Below are 14,098 nucleotides of genomic sequence, written 5' to 3' on the forward strand. Positions count from 1 at the left end.
GTCAAAATTGTAATGCATCCTGCTCTGCCACCATTGTGGTTATTTGCGTAAGGCAGCCTCAGGAGAGAGAGGGGGAGAGGGCAGGTCTGTGACTGTAACGTGATGATGACGCCAAATGTCTCTTCCGCAGGCTCGGATTACCCTTACGCCTTACTTCGCTTCCAAAAGTAAGGCATTACCATTACTTTGCTTCCAAAAGTACTACTGCCTGCATTACCCTTTCTTTGCTTCCAAAAGTAAGTGTCGTTGACGATACTTCGTTTCCAAAATTAATACGTTACGCTACTTTGCTTCCAAAAGTTAACGTTACCACTACTTCGATTCCAAAATAATGCATTTCTGTTACTTTACTTCCAAAAGTAAGGCGTTACCGTTATTTTGTGAATTTCCGTTACTTTGTTCCCAAAAGGAAAATGTTGCATTAATTTTGCTTCTAAAAGTACTGCATTACCCTTGCTTTGCTTCAAAAGTAATTGTCGCTGACTATATCTACTTTGCTGCCGGAATTAAGACGTTGCCGTTACTATACTTCCACATGTTGCCGTTACTTTACTTTCAAAAGTAATGAATATCCGTTACATTGCTTCCAAAGGTAAAATTTTGCAGTTACTTGGCTTCTAAAAGTACTGCATTACCCTTGCTATGCTTCCAAAAGTAAGTGTCGCTAAATATACTTTGCTTCGAAAAGTTAACGTTGCCGTTACTTCGATTACAAATTAATGCATTTCTGTTACTTAACTTCGAAAAGTAAGGCGTTGCCATTACTTTTTCCAAAAGTAAAGTGTTGCGTTACTTTGTTTCCAAAAGCAAAGCATTACCCTTACTTTGCTATAAATAATAATTGCTATACCCCGTGCATTTCTACGCCTAGTTAGAGATTTGCAATCTGAAGACGATTCTATCGAGGTCATATTTCTTGGCATGCCGTTCTTGATTCTTAAGGAGTGGCGCTGTCGAAGGCCAACTGCAATGTCAACTGTTTTTCTGGCACTTTTACCTCCAACTTTCCGACCTTCCCGCTGGTTATGGTTGTCGCCTTGTACAGTGGTGTGTCCAAGGGATAATTTGTAACCCTCTTTTAGCCTCAAATATGAAAGAGACGAACTGTCTACCAAAAAAGAGGCTTTTTTTGGTCAACGTACTGCTTGTACTGAAATCGTCCAGGTTAAATTTACTAATGGCATGATCCTATTCTGTGCGTTTCGTTTAACAACTATTTCATGTTCAGAATCTACAGCTACGAGAATGGCTGTAATTACACTAAATTTTCACCACAAGACGACAGCTTTAGCTACCCCGCTACCAGGGCACGAATACCTCACAAGTCAAGACCAGAAGTGGTCACCCTCCGGAGGGCGTACCTAATGATGGCAGACCTCGCCCTCATCCTTACCCTCCGAAGACTTGTGAATGGCCGCTTGCACCAACGCCGATTATTTCGAAGTTCAGATGAACGAGATCAATTTTAATCCACTCTAAATGAACTTGGTTTAAAGATTTGCATTGCACGAACGAAAAACGACGTTCACGAGATTTCGTTCAACTGATCCGAGATAAATTTGTAAGGCTATACCTGATTGGTTGGCTAAAGCAAATGACAATCAAGAACCCCACAGAGTAGTGTGATGTGTTAAAGTATCAACATGTAGGAGAAGAAAGTAATTCGGGCCGCAAACTTATCTGAATTTGAGAAATGTACTGATCAACCTTCTCGACGAGTAGAAGGATGTAGTAGAGTGTAAAGAAATAATAATATTAAAAAGAACTGACTGAACAAGACAAAAGGATAAGGAGAAAGCATGGAACCTTCCTCTACGGGACATTAATGCCTTACGAAATGCATTCGATTTTGAGAGAACAGCGTACGCTGAACCTCGCCCGCTCAATAAAGATACATTATTATTATTTCTATTATTACTCTACTGTGGTAAGTACGGTATTTGCATTTTCATTTCTTAATTCTTATATATTTATATTGTCTTGTCGTGTAAATAGCCAGTAACATGTATTTTCGTAAATTTATACAATCATATTTCCAACACCATGTAGCAATATCGTAACATTGCTCTATTCTAATTTACCTTGCTAACTAACTAACTAACTCTCTAGCCTTCTTAAACCCGAAGGTTCATGGCTGCAGCAACACAGGCCTTCCATCTTTCCCTATCTTGAGCAAGATCTATATACTCTTTTCCATCCCTACCGATTTCCCTTAGGTCCATCTCAACGTTGTCCCTCCATCTTCGTCTTGGCCTCCCTACAGGTCTCTTACCACAGAAGCGTGCGGTAAGGAAAGGCGGGGCAAGCGCCGCTTGCGTTGTTTTTTAAAACACTTTTGATATCTTAAGTTCGTGTTTTTCAATGCCTCTATACACATTAGAATAGAATTTATTTACTATAAGATATTTACATTGCAGAATTTTCATGTCCTCTATTTTCTGTTCTTTTGGCTTGAAACATAAACCGGCTACACCCTTGACGACGTTGGGCGATGCGGCACGATTGGCCGCGTTTAGAAGAAGAGGACTGCTCGCCTTTCTCCCCGCTTTTCGAGTGACTTATGCAGTTCTTGCATGGACACTGTCCATCCCCGTTTACGAGGAAAAAAGACCGAGGGCAAGCAACACCAAGACCGCATCTGTCTTTGGCAAGGGTGGTGGAAAGAATTCGTCCACACGGCCACAAGTGTTGCTAACTTCCAGAATTTTCTGTGCATCTGTAGCACCACCTAACGCGGTACGATTTTCATGTTTGATACTCTATAGTAATTAACAAATTACATTATGAAGTTAGCCAGTGATCACAAGTCGTATGCTATTTATAAGAAATGAAATCACAGCCGGTACTTGAACATATTCGTCATGTGGTCGGTTACTCGGAAATATGGAGGGTATGTAACACTGCAGGTTAGGGTGAAAAGGAAGGTTAATTTAGAAGCGTGGGTGCTGCTGTTGCGTGTTGTTTTTTACTGTGATATTGTGCTGTTCTTTTCTGTTCTTTGTGTCGTGTTTTTGTACCTGGTGTAAAAGTACATTGAAAATTTCCGCCAGGGTTGACATACCAGAAGAGTCATCAATTTGCAGTACTGCAGGTAAGGCCTTGATTAGGGACCTTCTTTCAAAACCATTCAGTTCGAGAACATATGGTGTAAAGTTGGAGCTTGTGATTGTGAGTCGAGCGACCGTGTCCTGAACTGTGCACAACCAAACCAACTAAGAAAGATGGGAAAGTTTTCATTAGGCAGTTTAAAACATCTCAGTACAACAATATTATGTGGTAGCAATGATTTTAATAAATTATTTTGTTGGCCATGTGTTTTGTTCAATACAAATTTAGGAACAAGCTACAGTGACTTGAGCAATTTTTATAATGCAGTGCAAAGACATGAACGTTCCCAGAATCACATCTGCGCGTGCATCCAACTGAAGACAAGTCATGATTCATAATTCTAGCCAAGTAAGAAACCGAATCCCGTCCGTTTATTTAAGATCGAAACTTTATGCTAATAGGATGTTTATTATTTTTAGGGTTAAAAAAGAACGTAATTTAATTTACGGTTGTCCTCAAATATCAAGTAAATCACTATTTTCTTCATGGTTGAAATTTACAAGTTTATATCGAGAGGCTTTTTTCTTGTTTATAAACCTGCAGCGAAGATTTGATTTTACGGTATGTATGCACTTCACACACTCAAGCCCGATACTTCACCATTATGCACATTATTGTAGATAGGGATGTGTGTAGGCTTATATTATATTTGAAATTGTTATAATTAACCAAAACGAAAAATTAACCCATCGCTTGCCTATCACGAAAGGTCACGGCACGCCCCTGTCTTACCATCAGGTTTCCCAACAAGAATCCTGTAAACTCCTCTTTCCTCTCCCATTCGTGCCACATGGCCTGCCCACCTAAGTCTTCTTGATTTAATTATTCTAATAATATCTGGACATGAATACAAATTATGTAGTTCTAAGTTATGTAACCTTCTCCACTCACCTGTCTCCTCATCCCTTTTAGGTCCAAAGATTTTCCTAAAGATCTTATTTTCAAATACTCTCAATTTATGTTCCTCTTTCAATGTAAGGGACCAAGTTTCACATCCATATAATACTACAGGCAAAATTACTGTTTTGTATATTTTAACTTTTAGTTTCTTAGATATTAAACGAGAAGACAAAAGTTTATGAAGAGAGAAGTAACATGCATTTCCTGAATTAAGCCTACTTTTTATTTCCTCTTTAATATAATTTTCATTTGTTAATATTACTCCTAAGTATTTGAATTTGGAAACTGGTTCAAACGAGTTGTTATCAATAATTAGATTTTGATTATTACCTAACACTTGGTTTTGGCCTGTAAGCATATATTTAGTTTTCTCTTTGTTAACTTCCAAACCTATCTCTAATTTACCTTGCACTTGCACATAATATATGACATTTATATATGTTTTGTGTTCTGGGATAGAAAGTACAGTATTCAAAAACATTACGACTTTGCACCACAGAACCTCAAATTATTATTATTATTATTATTATTATTATTATTATTATTATTATTATTTTGGCAGTTTTTACTTTATACATTTCTCGAATTATCTGCATTGTACATCCAACATCTCTAGCGTTTGCACGCCCTCGATATCACTTTCCGCTCTTTCTATATTAAAAAACAACTGCCTGCAGTCAAAAGTCAGTATCGTGAACTAGGATCAGACACCAAAACGGTGGCGAATGGCCGTTCAGAAGATAAACTCGTTTTGATGTTCCTAGATCGCGATCAAGTGTTGAACCGTCTTCTTGCAATGGAATTTTCCAGTGACCCTTTCTCGATCCGAGTTTAAAATTTGATCTTCGTTCGGGCATACGACCATTAGTGTGAGAGCGTGTGAGGGCGAAGTTAATCCGTGGGGATGAGGGCGAAATACAAGTCGTGAGGGTGTGGGCGTGTGATGGTTAAGTCAATTCGTTAGGGTGTGTGAGGGTGAGTCGTGAAGGTGAGGTAAAAAATGTAAAGTGCTCCCCTGTGCTTGGCACCACGCCATGAAGGCGTATAGGGGGTGTGGGGGTAATGCCCCACACTTTCTTGATCCGGTCGTGAGTGGGGGTGATGTTATCAGCATCACGCCCCTGACCGCCTTTACCCCCCAGGGTGAGGGTGAGGGCGTGTAAGGGTGATGGTGAGGAAGGTTGAACGAAAATGACCACCTCTGGTCAAGACACTTGAAATCAGATGTACAGGTTTACACTTTCCAAGAGACACTGCAGTGTTTGACATGCACTTCACATCTTTATCAGAAATAATATTTCTGAAAATCCTTAAGGTTTTTGTTTTTCTTCCTCATCGAGCGCTCCAGGTAAAAAAAAAAACAGAAGTTAAAGGATTGGCAACATATGGGTGTGCATGTATAAAAATATCCCCTTACTTTCTTCTAATCAATTAGTTTCGGTACGCTTACTCCATACGTTTGCGTGTAAAAGTGTAAACAAAGTCACGTTCTAAATGAGAGTCTTTTTCCCTCTCTCTCTTCAAGAACCAGTTTGTCGTTCCAACTTCTGATAACCTCTTCATGCCAGATTGTGGAGAAGTCATTGACCAACTTCGAGGTGAAAACCGAATCGAATCCCTCCGTCCGTACGAAACTTAGAACAAGTGGGAATAAAACGAGTCGAGTAACGTAAAAATCATGTTACTCCTTTTTCTCGCACCGAACCAGAGCATCCTAAGGCGCGATTTCTCAATTCAAGATCGGATCAACTTTCGTATCGTGAGTAAAACTTCTTTCCCCGAACTCGTCGCCATAAAACATCAGATTCCCTTCGCACACTTGAGGCGATACTCTTATGGAAGACTTTTTTATTATTATTATAAAGGAGTGGCTGAATCTTCAACTGAAGATGACTGTGCCAAAATTCCCAGCTATTTTTTCAATTGAGTTACGGTTGATCATGTTCTAGAGTATGGACGTATATTGTGAGAACAAAAGAAGCAAGATTGAGGCTACGGAACTGCCATAAAGAGCAACGTCATGCCGCTGGCACATGTAGAGTTTCATTACGAGGTCGAGAGGAAGCAGAGGAAGTGATTTTTATCTTCGCTTGACTTTGAATATACCCCGGCTCTGTCACTGCATGAATATATTTAGTGTTGTAGTTCCAATATTTTCAAAAGAACATCGGAAACGTTATGGGACACCATGTATCTTTTCCCTTATCTCTACAGAAAGTGCCACTGATGGTAAAAAACTGATTGGCACAAATGAGATATACGAAGAGGAGACATTTTAAAATAAAAAATATATATATGATACGCGTATTTTAATGATTGCATTTAAACGTCGCGGCTACAATAGTTGCCGACTCCGTGGAAGAGTGGTTAGTACAGCGCGCACCCACACTATTGATCCCGTGTTCGAATCACGGCCAGAGCACGGGCGTTCTTTGTGAGGGCCTTCAACAATTTCATCATATCATCACTCATCCTCACCATCTTCGCAATTAGCCAAAAGTGGCAGAAAAGCGAAGTAAAATAACTAGTCTAACTGCCATGCGGAATACCCGGGTTCTCACCCAGCTTCAAATCAATGGGTACCTGGGGGAAATCCTGCGAGGGGGGTAAAGGCGGAAGGAGCGTGATGCTAATCACATCATCTCCAAATTGGCCGAGATCGAGAATCTATGGGGGCCCTACTCCCCACTTCTCCTAAATGTGCCTTTATGACACGGTGCTACATTCACGGAGAACTTTATCTTTTTTATCAATCAATCAAAAGATACATTACAGCACGTTATTGTATTTTATTTTCTTGTTTGTGAACAAGTCGAGTTTGGGAATATGAGGGGTGATGCTTGTATGAAGCAACATGGAGACAATGCAGTAGATAGGGCGGATGCTTATGCAAGTTACCTTAACTGGGGGAAGATGAAGCTAGAAACAAATAAACATTTTTAGAAAAACTGTCTTTCTAGCAAACATTGCAAAACCACAAGGAAAAAGTTTTTCCAACCCATTACTCATCAAGGATTACCTTTCACCTTAAACAACTTTTCGATCATCGGTTTTTGTTGGCGCTCCAATTTACTTCCGTCAAACTGATTTATCAGCAGCACATCTTGGCACTCACCAACACGAGGCGTGCAGTGGACCATATCCAACTGCTGGCAACATTTATATGCCGATGTCTCTCGAATGTGGACATGCTTTCACCGGGCTACCATCGAGAAGTCTTCCGTGAAGAGGTTGAGAAGGTGACGAAGAGAAAGCACACATCAGAGCATGCGGGATGTCCGCCAAGGACGTCCACTGAGGGGGGGGGGCACTTCGCCCTCTCAGATATCAGGAAAAACTTCATTTGAATGGTGGAATTGTAGGGTGAAAACATGCTGCAATAAGAGACAGCATGTGAATCACTGGCGGCTCGTGGTCTGACTTTATGGGTGTGCACTTCAGACTCGTGTCCAGAAGGAGTGTTATTTCACTCCTCTCAAATACTCGTACCCGTTATTGCGTTTATGATGCTAAATGTATTGGCAACCCAAGTTATTACCATCTTTTACTGAAAATGAGGCTATGAGAGAGTTTTATTTCATGAAAAATATCAAAAATATTGATGTATATAAATTGGAAATACTACGGTGAATTTTCCGTCGATCACAAGACGAGTGATGTTATTGGGTATAGATAATTCAACATTCGATAATCTGACAAAATCACTATAAACATACAATTACCGATCTGTAGGTATTTAATAAACATATACCTACAATAAACATGTTCTTGAACAGTATTAAAGTATTTTTAAAATAAGGCTATTATTTTTTTCGTTATTAAAACCGTAAATATATAACATGGTTATGATTTATATTGGAGGAAGGTGGAAAGAAGGGACGCCAAAATTTCACCTCGCCCGGGTGAAAATTTTATCTCTAGCCACTCCTGCAAACAAGGTAGCAGATCCAACGACCACATGCAGAAAATCAGTTGCAATCTATCTAGCAGTAGTTTACTTCTAATGACCGACAGAAGCAAGCGAAATCAAGAGAATAATAAATATTAAGGAAAATTACAGTACTCACTCAGTCCACTCCACACTGCCCTCTTCGTACTTCAAACATTTCCTTTCCCTTCCACTGTATCCGTATTATTACTGCAGTCGCTGCACGCTTTGTAGCTAACTTCCCTCCAAAATTTCAACAACGTTAAATATTACGTCTCTGCTTTCGCTACGTACAGTTTTTCCTTTGATTATGAAAGCAAGCACTTTCCACTGCAACAGGAAGAAGCTTTTGACAGTGCAACAATTTTGCAACGCACGAGCAGGCACAGCTGACTGATCCACTGTTCCCCTGCGCGGGTTGATATGATAATTCGACTACAGCGCCACAAGGGCAGTTTATTTTGACCAAGCTGCACTAAGCAAAGCCAATGCCATATATTGTTTAAAGCATGCGTTTCGCTTTCAACCCCCCCCCCCCATTCCGTCATCCCTTCTTTCTTGCCCCTTTCATGCTCGGAACAGTGTGGGCGAAGATACCATAGAAATTCCCTTTTCCAAAAAACAAATCCCTCGATTTACGACGATGTGTGGGTTGCCTCTACTCCGCTACACGATCTCAAATGGAACGGGATTGCAACACTGCTGTATCGTGAACACAACGCTAGCAGTGTGCGTGAAGCCCATAATACCGCGTTCTAGAAGAGCGAATCTCTTCTCTTTTCTTGCGTGCTGCAAACAGCGGCAAACGTGCACAGGGCGACTTGTGTTCCGAGCGAACGTATCTCAGCGGCAGGCGCTGGTAAGGCAAACCCGATGTGGCGATTGGGCTTCGGAACGTTTGATGTTTTGAAGGAGATAGTGTCCAGAGAATAAGTATAAAAACATTAATTGCATTGCAGATTTATTTGGGCGTGCACGTGCGAATAGGCAGAAGCCGCTACTGATGTGAATTGGTCTCTACTTGATATATGTGCATCGTGAGAAAGACAAAAAACTGTTCAACAAAATGATAGATGTTTATGGATAAGAAATAAGTCAAATTTAGTTGGTATTTAAATAGTGTAACGCTGAGGTATATTAAATTGAATTTCAATTTCATTATGTGTACAGAAAAGTAACGAAGGCAAAATATGAGATTTTATGACTGATGGACAGTGTATGAAATCTAAGGCCCGCTTTAGACAAAATAATTTTCCTTAGCGTTTTTCTTAACATTTATGCCATGACCCAAATGCTACCGTGTAATGTGAAAAATCTTATGGCATTTCAGATGACATGGCATATTTCATGGCATTTCTCAAGGATAGAACCCGTCCTATTTCCGTAGCATGGCCAATCAGAGGCGATCTCTAGGTCACGAGTGCAGACGTAATAGCGGCCGCGTCAGCTGTAAACGTATCAATTCAAATTTTTAATAGCCGATAACTATTCAAACGAGATGAAACGGTATTAGGTACAAAACAATGGCGGTGCTTAAATACATACTTTACAACGTTTACTGAACACGTATGGGAGAATATTTTAGTTGTTTCAATTATAAACACAGCCGGACCCTGTGGCCGAGTGGTTAGCACATCGCGCTGCGACGCCAAGGGTCCCGGGTTCGAATCCCGCTCGGGCTTGATTGTTTGTGAATGTCCATTCATCAATTTCATCACTCATCCCCATCTTCGCAAATTAGCCAAGAGCCACAAAACGCGAAGTAAAATAAACTAAATCAATCAATCAATTGTAAACACCGTGTATTCAGCATCGATTGTGTAACTTGACGTGCCTTTCGTGCTGTATATGTTATGCAAAACATATATGTAATCGCCAAAGCTAACCGAAACGTTACATGAAATGCTTGCGTGTAAAGTACTGTCTGCTATAAGGTTTTTGGAAGCATTTACATAGCATTTATGCTAGCAAAAATGTTAAAAGAAATGCTTCCGCCTAAAGCTGGCTTTAGTCCCCTCCACCCAGTGCTCGAAGAGGAAATTCATAGCTGGTGGAGGGGGATGCTTTGCCCAGCTTGGGGAAAGGTGGGGGATGCTTGCATGGTTCAACATGGAGAAAATGTAGTTGTTTGGGGATGCCTATGCAAATTATCCTATACTGTACGAGGCCTTAGAAAGAGCGTTTCGAGGGGTAACAGCAGACGCAGCTCGCACATTACTGCCGATATTCTCGTGTCGTCTGCTCCTCAGCCGAACAAACAGGCCGAGGTAGCAAGAGGCAACTCACCTTCCAGAAGGGTGCAGCGAGCTAGCTGTGGCAACCGGGCTCGCTCATTCGCGGACCTGATTGGTTCTCGCAGACACACCTCCATATTGTTGTCTGCTGCAAGCCCGCGAAGCGATCTTTCTAAGGCCTCATGGACTATAGTAAAGGCGGGAGGGGGTGCTTTTTGAGAATTTTCATAATTCTGGGATGTCATCCCTCACGTCCTTCCCAATTTGAGCCTGCTATCCTTGAGGAAAATCCTGCGGGCGACCTTCATGTTAGGATGTGTGCATTATAGAGATCTAAAGTAAACGTTATGATGGCACTAATCAAGTCTCAGAAATGTTATCCTGGTATCCATATTATCCTGATATGGTTTTAGTTCACATGAAGCACCAGCATCTAATACTTCCAATCACTACAAATATCCAACCGTAAACACCCTAAAACCTGACAAAACAGCATAAAACTGAGACATGAGTTGACTTTCTGACCCGCCAATCCCAACTCTAATGCAGACCCAACACTCCATAATCACTCATTAAATAAATTTCTTCATGTTTCTTCATTCCACAACACATCCAGTCACACACACCATCAAGCTTGAGTACTAGGTTAAAATGCCACTCATTATCACCCTCCAGTATCTCCTAAAAGTCTCGTTCTTTCAATTCTCCTCTGGTTAATATTTCCTGGATATAGAAAGAGTACCGCACAAAATACACGCCAATATATGGACATGATCACTCACATCGACCATCCAATCAGCAATCAACAATTATCGACCAAAACACCCCACTTACCCTTAATCACGCTCCAACCTGAATTACTGGACCACATACTAAAGAAATAACCTTGATCGAAGTAAAAATTACGAGTCAAGACCGATTGCAAAGGATGGAAGCCGAGAAAAGAAAAAAATGACCTACTTTCGAACAAACTGTGTGGAGATTATGGCATCCTGGGCTTCTTCAGAAAGGACGAGTTCTCTGAGATATTCCTCGAAATTTAGGCTGTTAACATCACTTTTATTCCACATAGTGGACCAAAAGCTTTTAATCTCTTTTCCAGCATCGTGTTCTAATGGATTCTCAGCAGAGAGTCGCCTGTAAACACGTCTCCTCTCAAATCAGCGATTATCTGCTTTCTTGTTTCTAATTTACTTTCATCAACTTTATTTTTTTCAGATCATTCTTAAAGTCTAGGATTAACCCTAAGCTTTTCATTTTCTTACGTGCTTTTGAGAGATCGGCTCATGTTAATTTTTGGCCAGCATCTACAAGTTGCAGGAGATTCCTATCATCTTCCCAATGGCAATCACGGCACAGAACAGCCGTTATTAATGTAATAAATTTAATGAAGGGCCAGGCGTCGTATCCTTCAGGCAGCACTCCCGACTAAAAAAATGTAGTGATTTCAAAAGTTTCCCAGAAGAATATATTTTTGTTTCGGAAAAAATTGAAGTTTATCTCTTGTCTAGTGCTGCTATACTTAAACTTATTCTAATACTGTGTTTGGAGAGTACCTTTTTTCTCGTCTCTAGGTGAACTAATTGTCAATCCACTGGATCTAGTAAAATCTGGCGGCCAGACGGTCGAGAAATGCTGCACTAGACAATGGGTTTGAGTTTTGAGTTTCAAGTCCACTTTATGCACATTGAGGCTAATCGTGACTGGACATGCAGTTTAAACTGGGATGAGAAGCAATACGTACCCCAACCGTGTATCGAACCCGGCACCCCTTGATGAAAAGGCGACGACGTTACCACTACACCGTTGGAGGCACTAGAAGACAATGGATAAAGTCCAATTAACATTCCAAGCTAACAAACAACCACTGTCACTATTATTCAGAGAATTTTTTGAGCCCATTTCAAGCTTAGATAAGCGAATCAAAACTTGATCGTCGGTTCAACGTTGGATCCGAATCACAGCAATGTGGGCAGGGATGGTATTGGGACAAGACGAGACTTGGTAGTGTCTCTGTCGCGTCTCGAATTCACGTTTTCGGTCTCGCTCCGAGTGACGAATATACTATGTAAGCAACAGCGCATAGAAGTCTTTGAGGCAAGCAACTTTCCTTATTAAGGCTTTTCTCATTTCGACACTACGAACCTTCGAAAAACGGTATTTATCCTGAATTTATATGTGACCATACACAAGCTCACAATTGCCACTAATGGATTGACCTTGCAATTACGTACTATGAACAAAATATGATGTATCTACGAAAACAACCAGGTATATATCGGCTCGATCTGTAGAAGTCGAATCGCAAGGTAAATTTGGTTTTTATTTAAATCTTTCAATACATCAAAGGCTCAAACGAGATCGAAAGTCTCGGAAAGTTTTGGTCTCCTCTCGATTGTACAAACCTGTCTCGTTCTCGGTTCCATTTATTCAAGCCTGGCTCGGTATTGGTACCATCCCTTCCTAGATCAAACTTGAAATGGAACTCGAGATCTCTTGATTACAAGGCAACGCTAACAGGCACACCCAAAATATAAAGTCCGCAATTTTTATATTCAAATGAACGTTTGTTGAAAATCAAATATTTCGTACAAGTAGTTTTTGATTGATTCATTTGATTTATTTAACTTTGTTTTTTCTGTCACTTTTGACTAATCGCGAAGATGAGAATGAATGACGATAAGATGATAAGCATGGAAGGATAATCACACACAGACATGAACAGCAAACAACAGAGCCTCGTTCGTCTGCAATTGGTGACCAACTCAGCCATGAATTTAAGGAACATTTCCAACTTTCGGCATTAAAGTTTACGGGAGATTTAGTCGCGAATGACGTATTTATGGGGGGTCCTGACCCCCTCCGAAAGACTTACTGAGTACAAAAATTAAATAATGAAATAAAAGAATAACTCAAATTAAATAATGAAAATATACTTATTGTTTATTCCAGGGTTATTTATTTCTGCCAAACGTATTGGAAGGCTATGATCATACGACTTTGAATGACAGTACCAAAGAAGATTTATGCAAGATTTATTACTACTTATAATAACATGCATAAAATATAACCAGGATCTTTACTTTTCATCATCTGCCTAACATCCTTTTTTTATGTTCAGTTGTTTACCTATTTGACATTAATGTCCTTGTTTCAGCAGGGGGTGCTCGTTCGGCGGCGCAGATCGTATGCGCAGTTGTCCGTGGATGCATGACGTCGTAGTCGAAACACTCGGCACGGAAAAGGCTGGTTCCTTATGCAAATATTGAGATATTTGACAACGAATATCTTCTAAAATATAGTAGCAGGGGAAAAGTTACAACTTTTACTGTTAAGATTCATCCTTTCTAATCAATTTATCACAAAGTTGATTCAAATGTGTAAAATGGTTTTCAATAAATCGTGTTACGAAGGAACCCCTGTTTTGTTCTCTCCAGGCTTCCAATGTACGGGAGTTTTAACTTAAGCGCGTTGGATTTCTTTTTGCTCTATGTTTTGAAATAAGATTATTTTGTTCTTGTCAACTGAAATCATGCCTAAATGCAATGGAAAGCGGTGAAAACTATTATCAGAAAACTAACGGAAGAAATCTAAAATATCACAGCTTGATTGATATAAAAAATGCGGGATTGCCCATTTTTGTGAAAAAATCATTGTGGGAGATCTAAAAGCAGAACTTTTTAATATTGTATGTAAATCTAAGGGTGTAATAAACGTGACTGCTTCCCGTAAAATATCACTGCACTCTCCACGTTTCTCTTCAGTCTTTTCTTTGGCGCCGTCAATAGCAGCTTCAACACGTTTTTTATATATATATATATTTGTCACATATTTGTTTTAATTCGTATTCTGCTCGTTCCGCCACCTGAACGCAGCAGCTAGGGCTCAAAGGGCAGTGCAGTTAGACCGGAAGAAGGCTCGGATATGG

The sequence above is a fragment of the Lepisma saccharinum genome, chromosome 1 (genome assembly GCF_977018435.1).
Source record: "Lepisma saccharinum chromosome 1, izLepSacc3.1, whole genome shotgun sequence".
Taxonomy (NCBI): Eukaryota; Metazoa; Arthropoda; class Insecta; order Zygentoma; family Lepismatidae; genus Lepisma; species Lepisma saccharinum.